Here is a 21,864-nt window from a genome sequence, read left to right on the forward strand (position 1 = left end):
GACATTTTATGCGCAGGTTTTTTTTACAGGATATTTTAAATATTATTGTCATAGTTATTATTATTACTATTATATTTGTGAATTATTGGGAGCCGTAAATTTTTCGGGTGTAAAGTGGTAATTTCTAAAAGCTCAGACTGAAAAATAATATTTCCGATAAGATACTGAGACATTTTTAAAATTAATTTAATTAAAACATAATTGAGTATATGGTGGATTGATAAATGAGCTTTTTAAAGTCATCAATGACAAGGGATTAGCTACGGAATGCTCAGAGTATTATGGAGTTTGTAAATAAAAAAAAAAATTTTATCTGGTGAAAGTTTTATGCTGGTTTCAGAGTTACAACTTTTTACGAGAGTCAATGATATAAAAATAAAAATATATATAAATTTACTTTAAACAGTTGTAAAAAACTTTTAGTATTTTTATTTATATAAAAAAAAAAATAATAACAATAAACAATAGTGATAAAAAAATTTTAGTGAAAATTTGAATAGAAAATATTAAAGAAAAAAAATTCTATTTGTTATCAATGTTAACAAATAATAATAATAATAATAATAATAATAATAATAATAATAACGAGGCATAACGAGCTAGGTCGTTAAGTGATTGTCACACTAGTTCGACACGTCATGTACAACTTGTTAAATTTATAAATTAATCAGACATAATTGACAGTGTATGGAAATTAGTAATCGATTATTTGTAATTATTACCAACTCGATAAAAAATAATAAAATAGTGTATTAGAGACAAGGAATAATAAAAGTATAAAAAAGTTATTGTGAGTGTGCATGGTGTTAAGTCGGTTGTCATCGCGACATAGAATCCCATTGAATTAGTTAAACTGTGAACGTTTGACGTCAAAGTGACTTCGACAAAGTGCTTCGCGGACAAAACGAATCAGCAGCAGCAGTATCCCTGCGACGTCATTGTCAGTATCAATGCCAAGGGAACTCCAAGTATTGAGTTGAGGTTGGCTTTCTTTTTTATTTTACATATCACACCACACCGCTAAAAAATATACATATATATCTATATATATTTTATAGTACCTTCTACGTCCCTCCTTTCGTTCGCTCCGATTAAAATCCAATTTGTCTGGCATGATTTGATTTAGCGTTCGCAGGCTCCGGGTGTGCCTTGGATTGAATATCAATTTTTCGTTGGCCAAGTCAGCGAATTTGTAAATTAAAATCTTATACCTTTAAAAAATACAACTAATTTATGTTTCATTTTTATTTTCAAATTCACATTAAAATTAAATAAGTAATTTTATAATTGAATTCTATTGTATTGGATTAAAAAATATCAATATTATAATTAAAAAGGATTCAGCGGATACTATTAGCTTGGGTAATTTATTTTATTTGTAAACATGAGAGAAAAGTCGTTTGTTATGTGGAATTTATGCATGAATGGTTGGGGTTGAGCTGAAGAAATAGATAAAGAGAAAATAATTAGTGTTAGTTGGTTGGCAGTAGTCAGTAATCAGTGGGTTTTTAAGGATTTAAATTTAAAAAGATATGAGATACTATTGGAAAAGCACAATCGGACTTTAAAGTCGGAGTTTAAAAATGTGTAAAGACTATCGTTGGCATTAGCTTTAATGTGTTGAGCCTGAACAGCCCTCGAGTCGTTACATGCTTGGGTTACTACACAGATCTCACCCTCTTATATTTCTGAAAAGAGCTTAGTTTATGTCTGTACATGTAGAGCACACATACACACAGACAAACAGACACACAGACAAGAATAAAGAAGGATAGGATAGAAAAAAGCGGAAAAATATAAGAGCGTGAGGACGAATTGATTATCGGCGCTTGGACGATCGAGCCTCCTTCGACTACTCGCCTCGATTATAAATGACCTGATGCTAATTTCTAAGGAATGGCCACGTGATAAATTTAACTTAAATTTCACCCTCTAGTCTAATGTTTTTTTACTTTCGTCGTTTCTTGCTCGCTATTCGTTTTCTTAAAACTATCTTCTTCTGAATTTTCCCGTAGCTTTAAGCTCGAGCGTCTGTTTTCTCGCATCATTGGATACATTTGCGATTAAATGAAAAATTTCTCACTTTTTTAATCCCTTTTTTTTTATTCTTTTTTGCGGCCATTAATATTAATTTTTTTTCTTTCAATATCAGTAAACAATTAAAATATTTCGTTTTCCTCTGACAAAATTAATTCAATATAAATAATAAAATTATGACGTTAATAAATTTTCTGTATATAGACAGCAATTATTCAAATGAATTCATTTAAATATTAAATATCATAAATTTTAAATAAAACAATAAATACTTAATTGAATTTATTTTTTCTTTTACTCTTTATTGTAAAAATAAATAATTAAGTAATTACATAATTTCTAAGTGGCAAGAGAAATTTCCTTCTGGCTTACGGAATTTAATTTTGAATTGTCGCGAATACAAATTACAGAAATAATGCATTACGATGAGAAGAGTCGCTCGACTCTAAGAGTCATGAGGACAGACGTATATATGGAAAGAGAGTGAGCTTTCGCACTTAGCTGTGCACATATAGATGATGATACGCGAAAAGCGGAAGATCCATTACTTTCTGTAATATCCTGTGAGCAAGTTTAACTTTGTTCGTACACATATACATATATATTCATATATGTATACATAAATTTATAATTTACATCTACATCTATATCTATACAGTGTAACATTTGTTGGTTCTCGAAAAAGCCGAAGCACTTGGGCGCTTACAGCCGCCAGTCATCTCTATCTCGGCGGACCTTCTCCATTATTCAATACCCATTAATCTTAATGGGGTTCGCGGTCGTTTCAACACGTTTCTCGCATGAGATCTATCTGACAATGCGAGTTGAGTTGAGCCTCATCTCGACCGATTTAATGATTGTTAAATTACGACTACAACGCGCAACCCATATTTCTCCATTTTATTTTATCATTATCAAAATCGATCGTTTTATATGCGCACTATTATCATTAATGAGATGGTGACAAACTAATTGACTTATTTATTTGTACACGGAAAAAAATTAATCGTGAATGCAACATGATGCAGTCTTGGTAAATAAACATGATGAAATCATGTTGCATTCACATGATTTGTCATGTTTCGGCTACATGATAATCATGTTGCGGTAACATGAGAAAATCATGTTGCATTCACATGATTTGTCATGTTTCGGCTGCATGATAATCATGTTGCGGTAACATGAGAAAATCATGTGGCATTCACATGATAATCATGTTTCGGCTACATGATAATCATGTTGCGGTAACATGAGAAAATCATGTCGCATTCACATGATCTGTCATGTTTCGGCTACATGATAATCATGTTGCTGCCACATATTGTCATGTAGCCGAAACATGACAAATCATGTTGCATTCACATGATTTTCTCATGTTACCGCAACATGATTATCATGCAGCCGAAACATGACAAATCATGTGAATACAACATGATTTTCTCATGTTACCGCAACATGACTATCATGTAACCGAAACATGACAAATCATGTGAATGCAACATGATTTTTTCATGTTACCGCAACATGATTATCATGTAGCCGAAACATGACAAATCATGTGAATGCAACATGATTTTCTCATGTTACTGCAACATGACTATCATGTAACCGAAACATGACAAATCATGTAAATGCAACATGATTTCATCATGTTTATTTACCAAGACTGCATCATGTTGCATTCACGATTAATTTTTTTCCGTGTAATTAAAAGGGATTTTTGATCGGTCGATTAAAATATGCAAACGATATTACGAATCAGCGGTTTAATTTTCTAAGACTAATGCACTTGTCGAGTTAACGCGTGACATGTTGTGACATTGTAGTCTAGTTTGGAGAGATGCAGACGAGCAAAGTGGTCACTCTAGTTCACAACCAGTCACCACTACCACAATCCAATACCCATTAATTTTAATGACGACTGCGGTCAGTTTAGTACGTTTCCTATTTATCTCAGTGTCTCTCACTCTCCGACTCTCTAATTCTATATCTACTCTACTTTATCTCTTTATCAAAATGCTTTAATTATTTTATATATATATAAAGCATTGTCAGCAAATTCAATGTATATTTTAATGCACTTAACATCATAATCCATTTAAGTGTACATTTAAATTAATTTTTAACTTGTTGCTAGCTTGTTAGTAGACAAATTTATTGTTATTACTGTTATTATTATAAGGAAAAAAAAATTACAAGGCTATTTAAATGTCAAAGTTAATTAAAAATAGCTGAGAATTAAATGAATCTCTTTAAATAACGCAGAGAGTAGTAAGTAAGTTATTTATAATTATCATAATATATTTATGGGATTAAGTCGTCTGATAAACAATGGTAGAAACGCCGTAGAATTATAAATATGTATAGCTGTCCAAATAATAGAGTAGGGTACTGAGACATGCTCAGTTTAACCTCATCCATTTTCGTCGGTGGTGCACACCTGGCGCAAATCTTGTGTCTTTTCTCAGCACATTTCTTCTCTACTCTCTTGCACATACTTACTCTTTTGTACCATTTCCACTACACACACACACACATACAGACAAACACACACCTTAATACTGCAGTTCGCGGATTCTACTAACGAAAATTTATAGTTTTCCATAGTTCCCTTTTGTAGTCTCACCTACAGAGCCGCTGGCATCGCGTTCTCGTGCTTTCATAATTCCGGAAATAACGTGTCGGGAATGGCCACCAGCCAGTGTTATACCGAGAGAGCTGTTAAATTTCTGGTTGCTGTCTTATTTCAAGAGAAAGAGGCAAATAAATTGATCCGAGTGGAAGGGAAATTGGTGAAAGCTTCTTTATGTTCACACTTACAATATCAGCCTATAATTTATAAAACTATATTTTTTATAACGAAATTCTTTTTTATTAAAACAAAATAAAAGACTTTTAGTTTATTGATTTATTTAAGCTGATTGTTGACCTCGTACACAAGTGATTTAAAACAAAAAATCGTTTTTTACTGAAAACAAACAGATAACTCAGTTGGCGTCGACACAGATCGCGTTATTGATAGCGCGTCTGTTAAATTGAAGGTGCCGAGGAAGTGAACGGACTTTTCGTGTTTGCGGGAAACATTCGATAGCTAAAAAAAAAAAAACTGAGTCTCTATTCTCTACTTGTATTCTATTCTATTCTATTTTATTAAACATTTCGTTCTATCCATTTTCGCTGTACACATTTGATGAAATCTTTAACTTTAGTTGTGTTCTATCCCAGTTCTGTGAATTACGAGTCGTTTATTCGTGACACGCTATACACTACATTACATTACACAACACTACACTACACTACAAACTGTACTGTACAATACAAGGTAACCTATAAGTTAAGCTAGGGTGATGGGAATGGTGATCAAGCGAAAAGGGTTGTACGCAAACCTGATGCGATTAGCGGTTTAGTTGGTTTATACTACTATATATATATATATATATATATATATACATAGATATGTTCAGACAAGACGTATTGCCACTAGCATTCATCTGTGTCGTGTTTTACATCACTGTGAAATGCCATTTGATCATTATCAATAGCTCTATACTTTTTTTTTTAAATATTTTTTATTTATTTTATTCTTTATTGTTTATTGCATTTCATTTTATTATTTTAGCTTGTGTAAATTTTTACTAAACTATATGGAAGAGAAAATATGTGATAAGCTTTGTGCGACACAGTAGATATTATTTACAATGTACTGTAGGAAATACAAATATCTGTATATAGTGTGGATCAGATACTACTGAGTAGAATGGAGTTTGTGTGTTGTTAAAAGTGAAAGATCTAGCTCGAGGCAAAGGGTATATTTACTGAGAATTTAAACCCAAGTTTAAACTCTATATGAATGTCGGAAGGATTTCTGTTCTAGTGGTGAAAGAGAAGAAAGAGGAGGTGGGGGTAGTTAAAGAGGATTTTATCATTAATTTTATCATCCAATTAAAACAGTAAATAAGCCTGTTAATATCACGAACTTGTTTATTGTTTTTATTTATACTACAGGGTATGGCATTTAAACGCTCGTGTATTAAAAATTATAAATTAATTGTAATAAACAGGTCGTGCAGTATTTGTAGGGGAGACCTGGGCAAGACGGCCCACCTCAAAAATTAACCAAAATTTTTTTTTTCTTGTTTTCTTTTGATTATCACAAATTTAGATTATTTACTCATTTTTAGCCCGATACGTGAAACTTGGGGCAAAATGAACCACTCAAAAATTCTAAAAGAAAATGTATTTCATAGTATTATAACCTAGTCATGATTAATTTAATAGAAATATCATTTTTTGGTTAATTATATGGATTTGGATTAAAATAGAGCATTTGAAAAAGTTAAAAAAACCAATAATCAATTTTTTATTCAATAGAAAAATAATTAATAATCAATTGTTATTTTTTATTAATTAACTTTTAATTTGTTCATATAATTGGTTATAGAACCCAACAAAACAATTATAATTATTATATATAACATTATGAATAATATATTTATAGAATTAACAACATTAACTATTAAAATGTAACAAAAATACTTTTTGAGGTATTAAATTTAATTTAAGTGTATTATACATTAATCCTCACAATATTCACAAATGTACGTATCGGAAAAATATCAAAAAAGGTTATTTCGAGTAATATTAAAGTAAATACAGTTGTTAAAGAGAAAAATATAAACATTTGTTACGCGGGAAATTTTTTTACAATTAAAAAAAAAAAAATTTTTTTTTCATTTTTTTTCGGTGGGGGCCGTCTTGCCCAAAAAAAAAAAAAATTTTTTTTCAGGAGCTTCACCAAAATTTTGGTGAATTGAGTTCAAGTTGGACAAGAGTAAATCGACTTGATGGTTAAAAGCCACAAATAATAATAACCGGCTTAGGTGGGCCGTCTTGCCCCGGTCTCCCCTATTGGTATTATTATGTCCTTATTGATGGTAATAATTTGGGTTGGTTTTTTTTGAGATTATTTTTTAATGATATCAATTAAATAATGTGAAAAAAAGCTTTTTCAGTCGAGTATACAATATTGCGCGTGGATCCATAAAGCCGAGTTAGAGAGCTTTCGTAACGGTTTTTAACTTTTACGTGAGTAAGTGTATATAGCAGCGTTTATATTCGTTTCTACGGTTTTCAGCGAGTTGTCAGTCGAGGCATCTACGTAAACTCTGTTTAGACGAGACAGCCAGTTCAAGCAGAGCGAAAAAAAAAATAATAAAAAATAAGAATAAAAAAAAGTAAGCAAGAGCTTTTATATAGGCGGTTGATTCCCTCGGCCAGTGTAACTATTTTCTGGTATATGTTTAGCTGTCGGCGTAGTGCTTAAGGTGAGTTCGTGCGAGTACAACACACGATGACACACACTCTGGTCTCATAACTCCCGGTATGTAGGGCATCGTGTAGCCAAGAGGGGAAGCGACCCCAGCGACTGACTTCCGGCCGGATAGATCACCGTACAAACACCCCGACGATAAGCTCTTGTTCTTACTCTCCCTCTTTTCTCTTCTAACCCTCACATTCTACACTCTCGCAGATTCGCTTACTCTGCTTTGCTTTGCTTTACTTTGCTTTGCTTTACTTTACTTTACTTCCTTCACTCTTACCTTACCTTTTTATTATACTTACCTCTGACTTGTAAAGTTTCACTCGTATTGAGTTGCTACAGGACTATCGATTTACTTTTTTTTTTTATTTTCTAATCTTTTTGATAAATATTAATTAAATTAATGGTCGTGTTAATGAATTATAAAATCATCAGATGCAAATGCTAATGAAGCTGGTAAGAATATATAGGGTCAAGTCTTTAAGTAAAATTTATCTCTTTATATTTATCATTTGACCTGCAATAATATTAATGTACCTATTCTACATAGAGTTTAAGTGTACAGAGTACGTATGCAATATGCGCAATGGTAGTTTTGTAATTGTAGCACTTAACCGTATTCGTCACACACTAGGACGTTCAATTGTCCAAGTGTCGTATACGTTACCTGCACTGGATATCCTCTTGGGAATGAATAGAAACCCAAGAATGCAGAATATATATATATATATATATATATAGGTATAAATACGAATGCATGTGCGTTCCAATGTTTCGTTTCACTGGTTCACGTTCACTGGCACATGTTAAAGTGGTTTTAAGGTGACGCCATTTTACTTTCTGTTTAAAAAAAAAAAAAAAAAAAAAACTCTCTAACTGAGTGAACTCAATTTTACGAGAAAATCTTTTATTTTATTTCACTTTATTTATAAATAATTTAATTAAAATTTAAAAAATAATTAGTTTGGATAATTTTGAAGTTATGAAAATTTAATTATTTAATTGCATTTTAGTGAAATGTATATAAATGAAATATATATTCACAAGAGAGTAACAAATATTTTTATTTAAATTATCAAATAAAATTTGTATAACTCAATCTCCAAGTAAGAATTATATATTTTACTTTGATATTTTAATGTATTTTACAGGCAGATTTTCTTACATTTGATGATTTATAATCTTTACTTGGAAAATAAGATATAAAAAAAAATAGTGAAATGTCTCTTTGAACTAAGAGTAATGCTAGATGGTATACATTGGAGAGTAATACAGCGTCGTTATATTCGTAGATATTTGATGGAATCAAGGTAGAGCAGAGCAGAGTAGACTAGAGAAGCGGATTGGGGGATATATGCATCGATTTCTAGAGACACAAACTCTCTACAGTTATACATATATATACATATATACACTAGAAAGATAGATAAAGACAGAGTGGGTCAATTTTATCCCGCAATCTCCTCTAATTCCGTACTGTTTACCGCTTTAATCTAGCTCAAGTCGCATCATATTATCTACCGTTCAAGTTTAATTTAAAATTTTATATTTTTCCCTCTTTGTTATCCATTAATAATTTTTTTGCCGGATATTTTTTATCCTCTATGTACAAAACAATTAATCGATAGACAATAAATGTACGTTATAGCGATTGTATTTGAATATTTCATAAATATTTTTATCTACATTATAAAACCTCGTGATATATAATGGTGTGCATGGATGGAAAGTATGCGTCCATTATATGCATTAACAACGTGAAAAAGAAGCAGAAAAAAAAATATAAAAAAATGAAACAAAAATAAAAATAAATCCCAGCGAAACCAACTCTCTCGTAACTATGTAGTGAATTCAAATTATACGCTTCGGAAAATTCGAATGATTCGATGCATTTATACTATAGTGCATGCAGCTCTCTGTACAAGTTGTTTAGTACTCTCATTTCATCATCTAATGAACCTAAAATAACATTAAATACACGCATGCGTTATTTATACATGAAAAAAAAAAACGGATAGAACAAAGTTATTGATTTTTGATTTAATCAATTTCTAAGTGCCACCATGGAAATTATTCATGAGTTCAAATACTATCTATTATCAAATATTAGATAATCGATGAAATACATTTTCATCTTTAATATTTTACCGTCTAGAAAAAGTTATTTGTCTGATAAATTATTATTTATCAGTGTTATTATTATATTAGGGGAGGGTGGGGCAGAGCGGCCCACCTGAAATTTTGATGAAAAAAAAAATTTTTTTTTTTTCGACTAATTACTATAAATCCGATATGTTTGCGCACTTTTACCCCTACGCATGACATTTGGGGCAAAATGGACAAGCCCAAAATTTTGAAAAAGTGATTTTTTCATATTTTTATCGTCAAATTAAAAAAAAATTATTATAATTCCACATTTCTAGCCCTACGCATAACACCTGGGGCAAAATGGACCAGCCGAAACTTCCGAAAAAATTATTTTTTCATATTTTTCGGCCGTTTCTTTATGTAAGAGGCAAATTTGGTCACTAAAAAATTTATAAAAATTAAATTTTTTTTTTAGTTGATAAATTTTTGAAATAAAGTAAAATTATAGAATTGTTTTTTTTTTTTGATTAAATAACAATTAGTTATTAAGGTAATCGAGAGTGAACGATTTATTACACTTTAAAAAATTTTTTTTGAGTAATATAAAACCAAAAATAGTTGTCAAGAGAAAGAAATACATTCCTAATGATGAAAACAATTTAAAAAAAAAAAAAAACGAAAAAAAAATTTTTTTATCACTTTTTGGAGGGGGCCGCTCTGCCCCACAAAAAAAAAAAATTTTTTTTCAGAATTTTGGCAAAATGTCCATAAATTTGTTCGAAATAGGACAAAAGTAAAGTGATCTTATGGTTGAAAGCCACAAAAAATAATAATTGGCTTAGGGGGGCCGCTCTGCCCCACTCTCCTCTATATGAAAAAAAAAATAATAATAATATAGAATGATACGGATTAAATTTGTCTACCAATCAATCTGGGTTTATCTGTGTCAGGATCACATTTCTCAGAATTCAACTCGTCGCCACTGTACTGAGACTTTGTCAAGTTGCCTATATATTAAGCTCGAAGAAATTTCTATCTTCCACCTTCATCACCTCCTTCTTCTTCTTCTTCTTCTTCTTCTTCTTCTTCTCAGTATTCAATTGATTTCTTTAGAGTTGGGCATGAGCAGAAGTGTAGTTTTAAATTTATGTGAGTAAACATCACAAGCGTTTAATAAAATTAGCATTCTGCTTTTTGTTTGTAAGTAGTAATAGATGAATATAATCAGACAGCTGGTAAATTATCAGTTTCTATAATGATTAGACGAACTGATACTACTTAAAAGTAGATAAATAAGCATAAAATAGTTAAATAGTTCATTATTAGCTGAATTGTAAAATATCTGGGTAATATAAACGCAGCTAAAAGTTGAAAAGTTTGGTCAGTAGCATAGGAGTTGCAGCAGAGAGACCGGGAGTAAGGGAAAGTTAAATAATGGGAGATACGTTTGTAGTGGACCAAGTAACATAAATTATCTCGGTAGGTCATGGGAAGAAGCCTTTGGCTCGTTATATTCTAGTCACAACGATTGTCCAGTGCCCGCGTACTTTTTACTTTTACACCGACGTTCTGAGAATTTTTTAAAAATATCACCTCACGTTATTTTAATATGAGTAATTAATACTGTTATCTAAATTTATCAAATTAATCATCAACAGTAGATTTTCAAATTTTGCTTAGGGAAAAAAAAAAAAATAAAAGGTCAGAAGTATAAATTTTATTTTAAAAGCATGACGTGAGTGGTGTTTTATGTGTTGGGTTGGTCTAGATTAGAGTTTAGTTAAAATTAAAGAAAAAGGAAAGAAGAAAGAAAATCAGGGAATGAGAAAAGAAAGAGACGTACACGTGGCTAATAGGAATGGTGATGTTTCTTGTTCCGAAAAGGCAACCAACTTATTCCCTTTTCTACGGATGATGCTCCTTCGGGAGCTCGTAAAACCCGCGTCCGTGACAAACCATAGATCGCCCATTCTCTGGCACCGTCCAACAGTGGCAGCAGCAACATCAGCATCAGCTACGCTGGCTAGAGAAGTCTCTCTCGAGAGGCCCGGAAAAGTAAAAGAGGTTCTAAGCTGTCCGAGCCGGAAACGTCCTGATGTGATACACGAGCGGACAACCGTCTTGCTTTCGTTGGCAAATTCAACTTGTTTACTTTACTTTATTTTATTTTACTTTTTTATTTTTATTTATTTTTATTCTTTTTTTGCGATCTAACGATTTGGTCTCAATGCTGCTGTCACGTAACCACTCTTCCGTGTATCTATCTGTGATACATATATATATATACATATAGGGAGAGAATACTGTAACTACAACGTTGCATTAATCTCGAGCGTACGGCTTGGTGGTTTCTTCCAAGATGTAAAAAAGCCCCATGATGAAAAGGAAATGCGGCTTTGTGTGTGCTTCGTTGAACAACGTCTGTACTACTGAAAGCTCGTGGTACTTTTGCAAATGACCCATATATACATATATATTTTTTCCTTCTATTATACGTATGTATAAAGATTTGACCTTTGACATTTTTCCAGTCATCTCCATTATATTCGATGAAATGTACTCTGTGTATTTAAAAAAATGAGAAAAAAAAAATCTCAAGGGACTAAAACAGATGAAAAATTGAAGTTTCATTATTTCTGACCATTAACGCTATAAATATATAATATTTTTAATCAACTAAGAAGAAAAGTTAATGATTGTTGTTGAAAATAGTAAATTGAATTTAATCAGTGACTTGATAGTTTACCAACCGTAACGTATACACGAGCATGCGGAAAAAGATTAATGTACCCGCAGAAAGTTGCCAGTGGTCACGATCAGTTTATAGTCTGGCCAAGTTTCCTGAGAGAGGTTGCCTTTTCGCTTACACACTCACAGCGATTCTCGCGTGATAGCTTCCACCAGCTACAGCAACAGCTACAGTCACCCTTTCCCCTTCATCGGCTCCTTTACCCTTTATACAAGAGTTAAATCTTAAAATATCTGCTCATATCAAACGCGCACTCTTACATACCCACACCCTATTATCATAAACTCGCTTTATATAACCTATTGTCGTTACGGAAATTTTATTAATAAATATCTTGATCACGTCATGCACCTTAATCTCACCTTTTTTTTCTTTTCTTTGTTATAATGATCGTAACCATGTCATTATTATTTTTAACTTACCGCTAAGAAAATTTTATCGTTAAAAGAAGGCGAGTTATTGATTTCAGTGCAATTTTAGAAAATCGAGAATGATCCCATTCGAAGCATGCCGCAAATAGGATCTATGATGAAATTACTAATTAATTTATTAATCCGATCAGCAATAATATCATTCGATGATTGAAATTTTAAGCAGTATAATATTACAATAGGATCTATTCTACTGCTCATACATTTGTAATAATATCTAATAGAATTTAGCAGTAATTATTGTTTAGCGTTTCATGAGTAATTAAATTATTTAATTAAATTGAATATAATTAGGGGAAGGGGGGGGGGGCCGGCAAAATGGGTTGAGGATACCCTCAAAATTTCGTCCAAATTTTTTTTTCTCGAAAAACTTTCGAAAATGGTCAAAAATGACATCTAGTATCATTTTACAGTATTAAAAGCTAAAAAAAAACCATTTTTATATTCTTTGCGAAAAGTATAATATTGGCGCCAATTTCAAATTTTGAAAAGAAATAACAAGGAAAAACTTCTTTAAAAATATGTTGAGAGTAAATTTTATTAGTTACATCAATTCAGAAAGACATTATTACATCAATTTTATTCACTTGAAAAAAAAAAAAAAAAAATTTACTTCTTTTTGGGGTATCCCATTTTGCCCGCAGAAAATAAAAATTTTTTTTCTGATGGCAGTCTAAAATTCGTCATATTTATTTCAAATAGAATCAAAATGAAGCCAATTTACGATATTTATGTCCCTAAAAACTAAATTTTTCGTTAAGTATCCCGTTTTACCCCTCCTTCCCCTAATAATAAATATAAAAAAATAAAAATGATTAAAAATAAAGTGTATTAAAGTTTGAAGGTAAGCGAAGTGAAAGGGGAAAGGGTCGCTGATAATCCAGTCAATTATTTAGTTCTACACAATTTCACAGTCGACAGTCGAGAATAGTCGTCGTAATTAAGGATTTGTTGAAGCTAAACTCTCTGTTGGCTCTCTCACTTGCTCGCCAAATTACTTCTTGTGGACAGAGATTACAGATCTTTGAAGTAGACGGAAATTCAAATCCCTCTTTCGCGGAGTTTAATAATTACCTAGAGCGAATACATAAATTTTAAATTGAATTTTTCAAAAAAGAAAGAAAAAAAAAAAACAAATTTCCTTTATATGGAAATATATACATATATAGCAGGAGTTGGACGCATCCGAAATAGAGTTAATACAAAGAATGAAACATGTGTCTGATAGTGAGACCCTCGTCGTCGCCTACACGGCACAGAACGCGTTTCATCGTGACGTGAATATTGGTTTATATAACTCGTCGATATAGATATGTATAAAATATGTTTTCATCTCTCAATCCAAGTCGTGTGAGTCTTGTACGCTTGATACGATAACCCGAGTTAGATTTCAGGGCAGATTAAAGAAAAAAGAATTAAATATCTAGACATAGAACTATTGGAATAAAGAAATAAAAGAGAAATACAAGATTAGAATATATTCCTGATGGTGTCGACAGAGAAGAATTTGCATAATTATGAAACGGATCCCACCGTGGGTTTTGGATCAATCACTGACAATATTTTACAGCAGTCCCTCGGGCGTTAGGTGTGGGTTTTATGGCACTACCAAACCACCACCAAACCCTTGTGCGCTAGTGTGAACCGTAGTTTGGATACCACGAGAAAACGAATAACTTACTTTGTCGGCATACGCTCCACCCATTTTTTTCTTTTACTTTTTTTTTTTTATTTTATCTACATTTTTGTTATATTTTTTTTGTTATAAAAAAATTCAACTTGAGTACAATTAGATTATTTTATTTTATTTTTTTTTGTATAATCCAATAATAAAATTTGATTTTTAACGATTATATCAACAATTTATTGTTGGTTTTCCATACGCGTATGCAAATTATTTATTTTTTTAATAAAACAGAGAAAATAAATTTAAAATTTATAGATCAATAAATAATATTTTAAAAATAAGTAAGGATAATAATTTAAAGCGTAAATAAAATTATAAATTTATGCAAACATGAATTTATTATAATGAATTATAAAATAATAAAATAATCGAATGAAATGATTATGAACATTAAATTAAAAGAATACAATATTTATATATATATATTAGGGTGGCCCAAAAAAACCGACTATATTTTTTTTTTGAGTCTCTTATGAAAATTTTTTGATTCAAGATGTTTTAAGAAGCCTCTCCAAAAATCAGCTAGATAAAAAATTTTCAAGAGGTCGCTCACGAATTTTGAAAATATCAAAAATGATCGAAATTCAGATTTTTTTGTTCTAAATTTCTTCTTTCTCGTGGCAGCTATAGTTTATATTTATGAAATCATGACTACGATGAAAATTTCAGCCCAAAATTAAAATATTTAAACGTCGCTCAAGAATCTTTAATGTTTTCGAGTACTGTCTCTTGGATGTTTTCGAGCGACCCTTGAATATTAATAATAAAGCTTCTCAATTTTTTTACCATCAATTTGTATCATAATGAATAAAAATACAACCCGAGATATATAAATAATAAGTTATTTACATACTTTTTTATTTTTTAATTCAATTTTTAGGTTTTTTTGCTTATTCAAAACTTACCTAATTTTATTGTTTATAAGATTGTCCTGTATATTTTCGGTTATGCAAAAGTTATATTTGAGTGAAATGACAATAATTGAGTTATAAAAAAATACAAAAGCTAATTCAAAGTATTAGTTACATATTATCAGTTAATATTCAAAATTCTTGAGTGCCGTTTAAATATTTGAATTTTGAGCTCAAATTTTCAGCGTAGTCCCAATTTCATAAATACAAACTATAGCTACCACGAGAAAGAAGAAATTTAGAACAAAAAAATCCGAATTTCGATCATTTTTGATATTTTCAAAATTCGTGAGCGACCTCTTGAAAATTTTTTATCGAGCTGATTTTTGGAGAGGCTTCTTAAAACATCTTGAATCAACAAATTTTCATAAGAGACTCAAAAAAAAAATATAGTCGGTTTTTTTGGGCCACCCTAATATATATAGGTTGAATAAAGAGAAGTATATATATAAATTTATATTCAGTAGAGAACTGAGTGTTGGTATTTATCCATGAGCGTATAAAGCTCGTGAGAATGAGCGGACTGGATCCGCTCGACGGAGGATTGTCCATGATATCCAGGAGCAACAGCAGTAACAGCAGCACACGGTGGGATCTAAAGTCGGATATGAAATCTACTCAGTGCCTCCTCTTGGTTCTTCACTTGGCTCTTCTCTTGGCTATCTCACTCTCACTCTGACTCCAGTGTCTCACCTCTATACATATCTACAGCTTTTACCCAGCATCAGAAGCATCAGAGGCATCAGAGGCAAAGGCAGAGGCAAAGGCAGAGGCAGTCTACACGTTGGTGCTTATCCTACCGTTCTGCGTCATCTTTTTCGCAACGTTTCGTCCCAACGATGTTAGCTCCCAACTCTACTTAACTTTTCCACGACAGACGGATTATATTTCCACCCCTATTGCGACCTCTGCAATCACTCGCGTACGTTCCTTCTGTTTCTCTCTTACTTATATTTTTTATTTTTCATCATTTGGCTTTGTTCATTTTTTTCCGCTTCCACTTCCGCAAAAGCTGCCCGCGCCCTTTTTCCCCACTCGTTGTATCTGTCTGATACTTCAAGTATCCACAGTCTGGGATTATCGAAAATTCAGAGCTCGGAGAAGATATTGAACTCGTTCGATGGAAAAATTCCAGCTCAGAGCAGAATTAAATTCACAAATAATAATAACAATGAAATATTATATTTATTATTATTATTATTTAAATGAATATATGCAAATATTTTCCATTATTCCTGGTGGAAGATCGGATTGATTTGAATCGACATCAGCAGTATAATAAAGAGCGAGTGAGAGAGAAAGGGATCTGTTACAAATTTACATTTTAATACAATTTAACAGTTAAGTCGGCCTTTAATTATAGAATGCAGACGTTATAATTTATGGAAATCTCTTGAGTGTTTTGTTAATAGCTTGCTTTTAATATTTTATAAGTTATTAATTATTTAAAGAGTTATAGCAGTATATTCATTTTTAATCATAAAATCCTAGTTTAATTTTTAAAATCTAATGAATATATTATTTTTTGCTTATGTCGATGCACAGGTGGATAGTGATGGAACAGGCAGCAGTCGCTAGTCTGATGTCACGTTTAATTTAAACGCTGACCTGAATATTCGCTTTTTGATATGTTCCTGTCACAAACGCAACCGTTGCGGTATCCCATCATGTGTGTATGTGTGGGTCTTTTTTTTTTTAATTTTCTTGTCGATTTATCAATCATTTCACAATTTAACCACAAATTATCTTTTTCATTTTCGTTGTTAAAAAAGTAATTGCGGAAAAAAAAATGAGTATATAAACTAATAATGATTACTGTTAATAATTTTGAGAAATATCAGGAGAAAATTGAATTGACTGGCGAAACTTATGACTCGGCAAGTTTACCCGTCGACCTTTGCTTGAGGGCGAGAAAGTGAACGTGCAAACAAAACGATAGTTGGAGAATTAGTTTACCATCATGAGCGGTGGTAAAGTGTCGCTCGACGGCAATAATTGTAAATTAAAGTCAATCACCCGGAGCCATAGTGAAAAGTTAATTTTAGTAATATTAGATTATGTATATGTCGTATAGGAATTTACGTAGATGTGGAAACGGAGAGAATTGAATGAATAAAAATAATAAAGAAGAAAGAGCTAAGAGATTAAAGGTTACGGGGATATTACATCTAAATGAAACGTCGGGTTGAGAATAGAGAGAAGAACCCAAGTGAGCAGGAAAGGGAGAAGTGACATTATACGGTATACGTTATACGTTATACGTTGCTGGGGTAAGTTAAATAAGGGTTGAGACGTACGTCTCTTTTACATTTAATCGTGCGGTGTCGTTTGTGAGATTGAACGGGAGTTTCAAGGTTTAGAGGAGTTTTAGAAGGAGGTTTAGATGGAGGTTTTTTTAAGGAGGATGTAGGATAGAGGGTTAGCTGATGTGCCTCCGGATATATGCAGGAGTCACCGGTGAATAAGTAGAGAGAATGAGAAGAGAACGAGAACAAAAGTAGAGAAGAAGAGTGAGAGCGGACATCCGCAGGCATATTGGCTCCTAGTGGGTTATAGTGAATGCTATCTAGAGTGGAGTAGCGTTGGTCGAACCAACCAAATTTTCTTATAATGAAAAGTCGATTCGCTTATCGCTCAGCTGAATAACTTGCTCGACTGTGAAAAACCGCTGAATCGAAAAGTCACCGTGATTTCGTACGCTTCAATTCCAACTGGGCGGTGAATAGAAAAACAAAAAAAAAATGATGATATGAATGGTGGGGTGACCGCTAAAATTTAAATCCTTGATTAATCGCGAGCTTTTTCAATTGTCTGTGAAGGAAAAAAAATTTTTTTTTTTTTTTTTTCGGTCTAAAAAAATATTTTTTGTTTGTGAATAAGTGAGAGGCATGAATAAAATGATATTACCGCACGTCAAAGAGATATAATAACGGTTTGAATTTCTAAAAAAGGAATAATAAAATGATATGACGGAAAAGCGATCCGCACTCAGCAATACCACTAGCAGTAGCTAGTAGCACTCAGTTGACCCGCATTGGAAAACGACGTTAGAATTTCTCAATCCTCGTTTTGTGTAACGTCAGCATTCTCTTTGTAATGTGACTAGTGCAAGAGGCAGAATAACTTTCGACTATTGCTGCTACAGCAATTGTTCGAGAGAACGGGTTTCACGGGACTGAAACTCTCTCGGTAATCTTTGCTGCTCTTGAGCTATAAATTAATTTCTCAAGTATACCAGGCAATAATCCTGTCACTGCAGCTATTTTACCGGTTATCTATTATAATTATTACTCTTATTATTTATCCATGTTTTGTTTTTATTAATTATTTAGGCTTTGTCTCCTCCACTGTAAAAAATCACCGGGGTAAGTCCAAGCGGTGTAGGTGTTAAAATCGGCGGTGTTAAATTTCAACACCGAAAGCGGTGTGAAAATAACGCCGCTACCGGTGTAAATATTCTGTACCGGTGTTAAAAAAAATTCTCCGGTGTTAAAATAACACCGCTGCCGGTGTAAATATTCTAGACCGGTGTTAAAATATTTTACTTTGTGAATATTTTTACTTACTCGATCACTATACTTGTTAATAAATTATATTTTTAATTAATTTTCATAAAGAACTGACATTTTTTTGTGTTTTATAATCTTTAAAATTAATACTCCAAGCGGACGCAGTTTACCCTGCTTCTACACCGATATTACTCCGTTTTTACACCGGTTACCCCGATTTAACACCGGTGAATTACTCCTCCTACACCGGTGTAATTTTATTTTAACACCGGGCGGAGTTAAAATGAGTCCATTTTTAACACCGTTCTTTTTACAGTGTCTAAAAGTTTATTAAAATAATTAAATTCAGCATAACAACAAAATTAAAAGATTATTAGGTATATGTATATATATCAGTATAATTCGAGGATGATCTAAAGCAAACTGTGGCTTGACGTGGTAATTTAAACTTCTGCAGATACAACTATAGAGAGATGGTGGATGTGCTAACATATTCCGTGTATCAAGTTCCTTCTCTTGCATAAGCTCTAGCTCTCCGGAGCTAGCACTTGCACACCCTTTACCTTACCAGCCCAACTCCAAGTATACAACCACTAAAGCAGAGCTAGAGCTAGAGCCAGAGCCAGCACTAACACCAACACTGGCACTAACAGCGACAGAACCAGCAACAGCACTAAACTGTTAGGTATTCCGCTTATGGATAGATCCCCCTATCTATGGGTGATGCCAACTACCTCATAACTCAATCGTCCCGTTGATCCCTCCATTAACTTAGAGCACACATGTAACCAAGTTAGTATACATACACATACATATATATATGTATTAAAACTCATCGCGTTACATAAGCTCATCTTTTCCCAATATTCGGGGTACCATATACTCGTAAATCATTTCAAGTGATTAATAGCTCTAATAGTCTGTTTAAATTACCTCATTTTTACTTTTTATCCTTAACTTAACTTTACTCAACATGTTTTTATGGATACTTTATTATGTATGAGTTCTTTTTTAATATTCAGATAAAGTTTGCGAAATTAAACTCCTGTTGCTGTTATTGTATGAGTACTAATTTAAATTTGAATATTTTTCTGACATTAATTTTGTTCAAATGTATAGTATGCCAAAAATAAATTTCATAATTAGTTATATTTAATTAACATTTGATTTTGTGCTGGCTCATTTTAATTAAACATTTATCGATTTTTTTTGAATTATAAATGTTGGTAATTATAAATAGTAAAATAAATTGAATTTTCAGGTTTGTTTGCGATAGTTTTCCCGATATTCAAACTTATATTTGTTATTTATTCATAGTTTTATTTTAATCATATTTAGCTAATAGCTTTATTTGAGTCTCGATAAATTCATTACGGATTTTATTGATCGATTATTTTATTTACGGAAAAGTAAAGCATTTAATGTTAATTAAAGTTTTTGAATATATATACATCTACTCATCAATAAATTTAAAAAAAAAACTTTAAAACCAATGAATCGATGAGTCATCGGTAAAATAAAGTTCACGGAAAGAAAATTATGGGAAGTTTTGCTATGCATTATGGGAATGGTTCCCATAATGGTATGGGAATAGTACCTATACTACTAAAGGGATGGTTCCCATATATTATGGGAACCACCCCCATAATAGTATGAGAATAGTTCCCATACCATTATGGGAACCATTCCCATACTGTTATGGGAATGGTTCCCATATTGGTATAGGAACTATTCCTATAATATTATGGGAACTATTCCCATAATGTTATGGGAACCATCCCTATAATATCATTAAATTTTTTTTTTGCACAATAGTGTAGAAATTTCCCAAAATTTGAATTTTCTTGAATGTTTTGTGCTGACAAAAAATTCTTGTTAAAAATTTTAATGTTTTTTTGCCAAATACGATTTTTTTTTTCAATGTTTGAATTTTTGTTTTTATGTTTAATAATATTTCTGTGTATTGTAGAAGTGATTACCGCACTTCTTAAAATTAATTTTTTTATGATAATATGGGAACTATTTCCATACTATTAAAGGGACCATTCCCATAATATTATGGGAATGATTCCTATAATATTATAGAAAGTATTCTTATAAATTATAGGAACCATTCCTACAATTATAGGAACCATTTCTATAGTGTTATGGGTATCATTCCCATAATTATAGGAACTATTCCTATAATTATGGGAAACATTCCTATAATTATAGGAACCGCTCCCATAATCTATGGTCGTAATTCCTATTATGGTATGGGAAAAAATTTCACAAAATTATGGGAACCGCTGCCATAATTTTCTTTCCGTGTTTAGATTTGGTTTTTTTTATCTAAAAGCGAGCGTATTTAGTGGATCGGAATATGGCATAGAGACATAAAGTAATAAACAGAGAGTTTAAAGCTCCTGTGTAGGCCTGTATAGGATCTGCAGCAGATTCGGTAGGACGGATCTTGGTATTCCGTGGTCGCTTTAGCTCTATCAGCATTCGGATAAGCCCCGTCCTGGTATTATGTTCTTCCGACATTCTCGACATTGTGGCTTTCCACAAGGCCAAAAACTACAATTGCTGTGGAGTTGTGGAGTAGTGTAACTGAGAAACGGTGAACTCGAGAGAGCTGAAGAATAAATGCTGAGAGGATTTTAGTGCCGAGTTTAAAAAAGAGTTTGTGGAGTTGGTTCAGTATTGCATACAAAAGACTACTCCCAAGACTTGCAAGACTGTCGGGGTTAATGTTTAAAGTATAAAACCGAGAGAGATAGAAAATTAAATAAGTTTAATAATAGACTAAAAAATAAATAAAGAAAAACTTTTACAGTACTTTTTAGCAACTTGTTAATGTGGTGTCTTAACGATAGACTTTGACGTCGAATTAATGGTGAAAATTAGATTTAAAGAGAGTTGTATTCGATTAGATTACAACATCTCATTTATATTTTCTCAGTGAATCTAAAATTAGAAAAAAAATAAAAATGTACAAACTGATGAAAGATAAAATTTTTATCAGTTATTATATATTTATTGATATTGTTATTATGATAATTTTTGTAGCACTTGTGTGAGAGCTTGAGTAAAATTTTATTGAACAAAGGTAATCGAAACGATAGTTTGAAAAGCGAGTCTCATCGATCG

The 21,864-nt window shown here is 31.9% G+C and overlaps 1 protein-coding gene across 3 annotated transcripts in view; it reads left to right on the forward strand.

The window, feature by feature from the left end:
- The first annotated feature begins 583 nt into the window (after nt 1-583).
- LOC130677862 (teneurin-a) overlaps nt 584-21,864 on the forward strand; it is a 311,604-nt gene continuing 290,323 nt past the window's right edge. For all 3 annotated transcript variants that reach the window (XM_057484754.1, XM_057484756.1, XM_057484757.1), the window contains exon 1: nt 584-981. The gene's annotated coding sequence lies outside the window, so the exon portion shown is untranslated. The remainder of the gene's footprint in view (nt 982-21,864) is intronic.

Source organism: Microplitis mediator, chromosome 11, assembly GCF_029852145.1.
Source record: "Microplitis mediator isolate UGA2020A chromosome 11, iyMicMedi2.1, whole genome shotgun sequence".
Classification (NCBI taxonomy): Eukaryota; Metazoa; Arthropoda; class Insecta; order Hymenoptera; family Braconidae; genus Microplitis; species Microplitis mediator.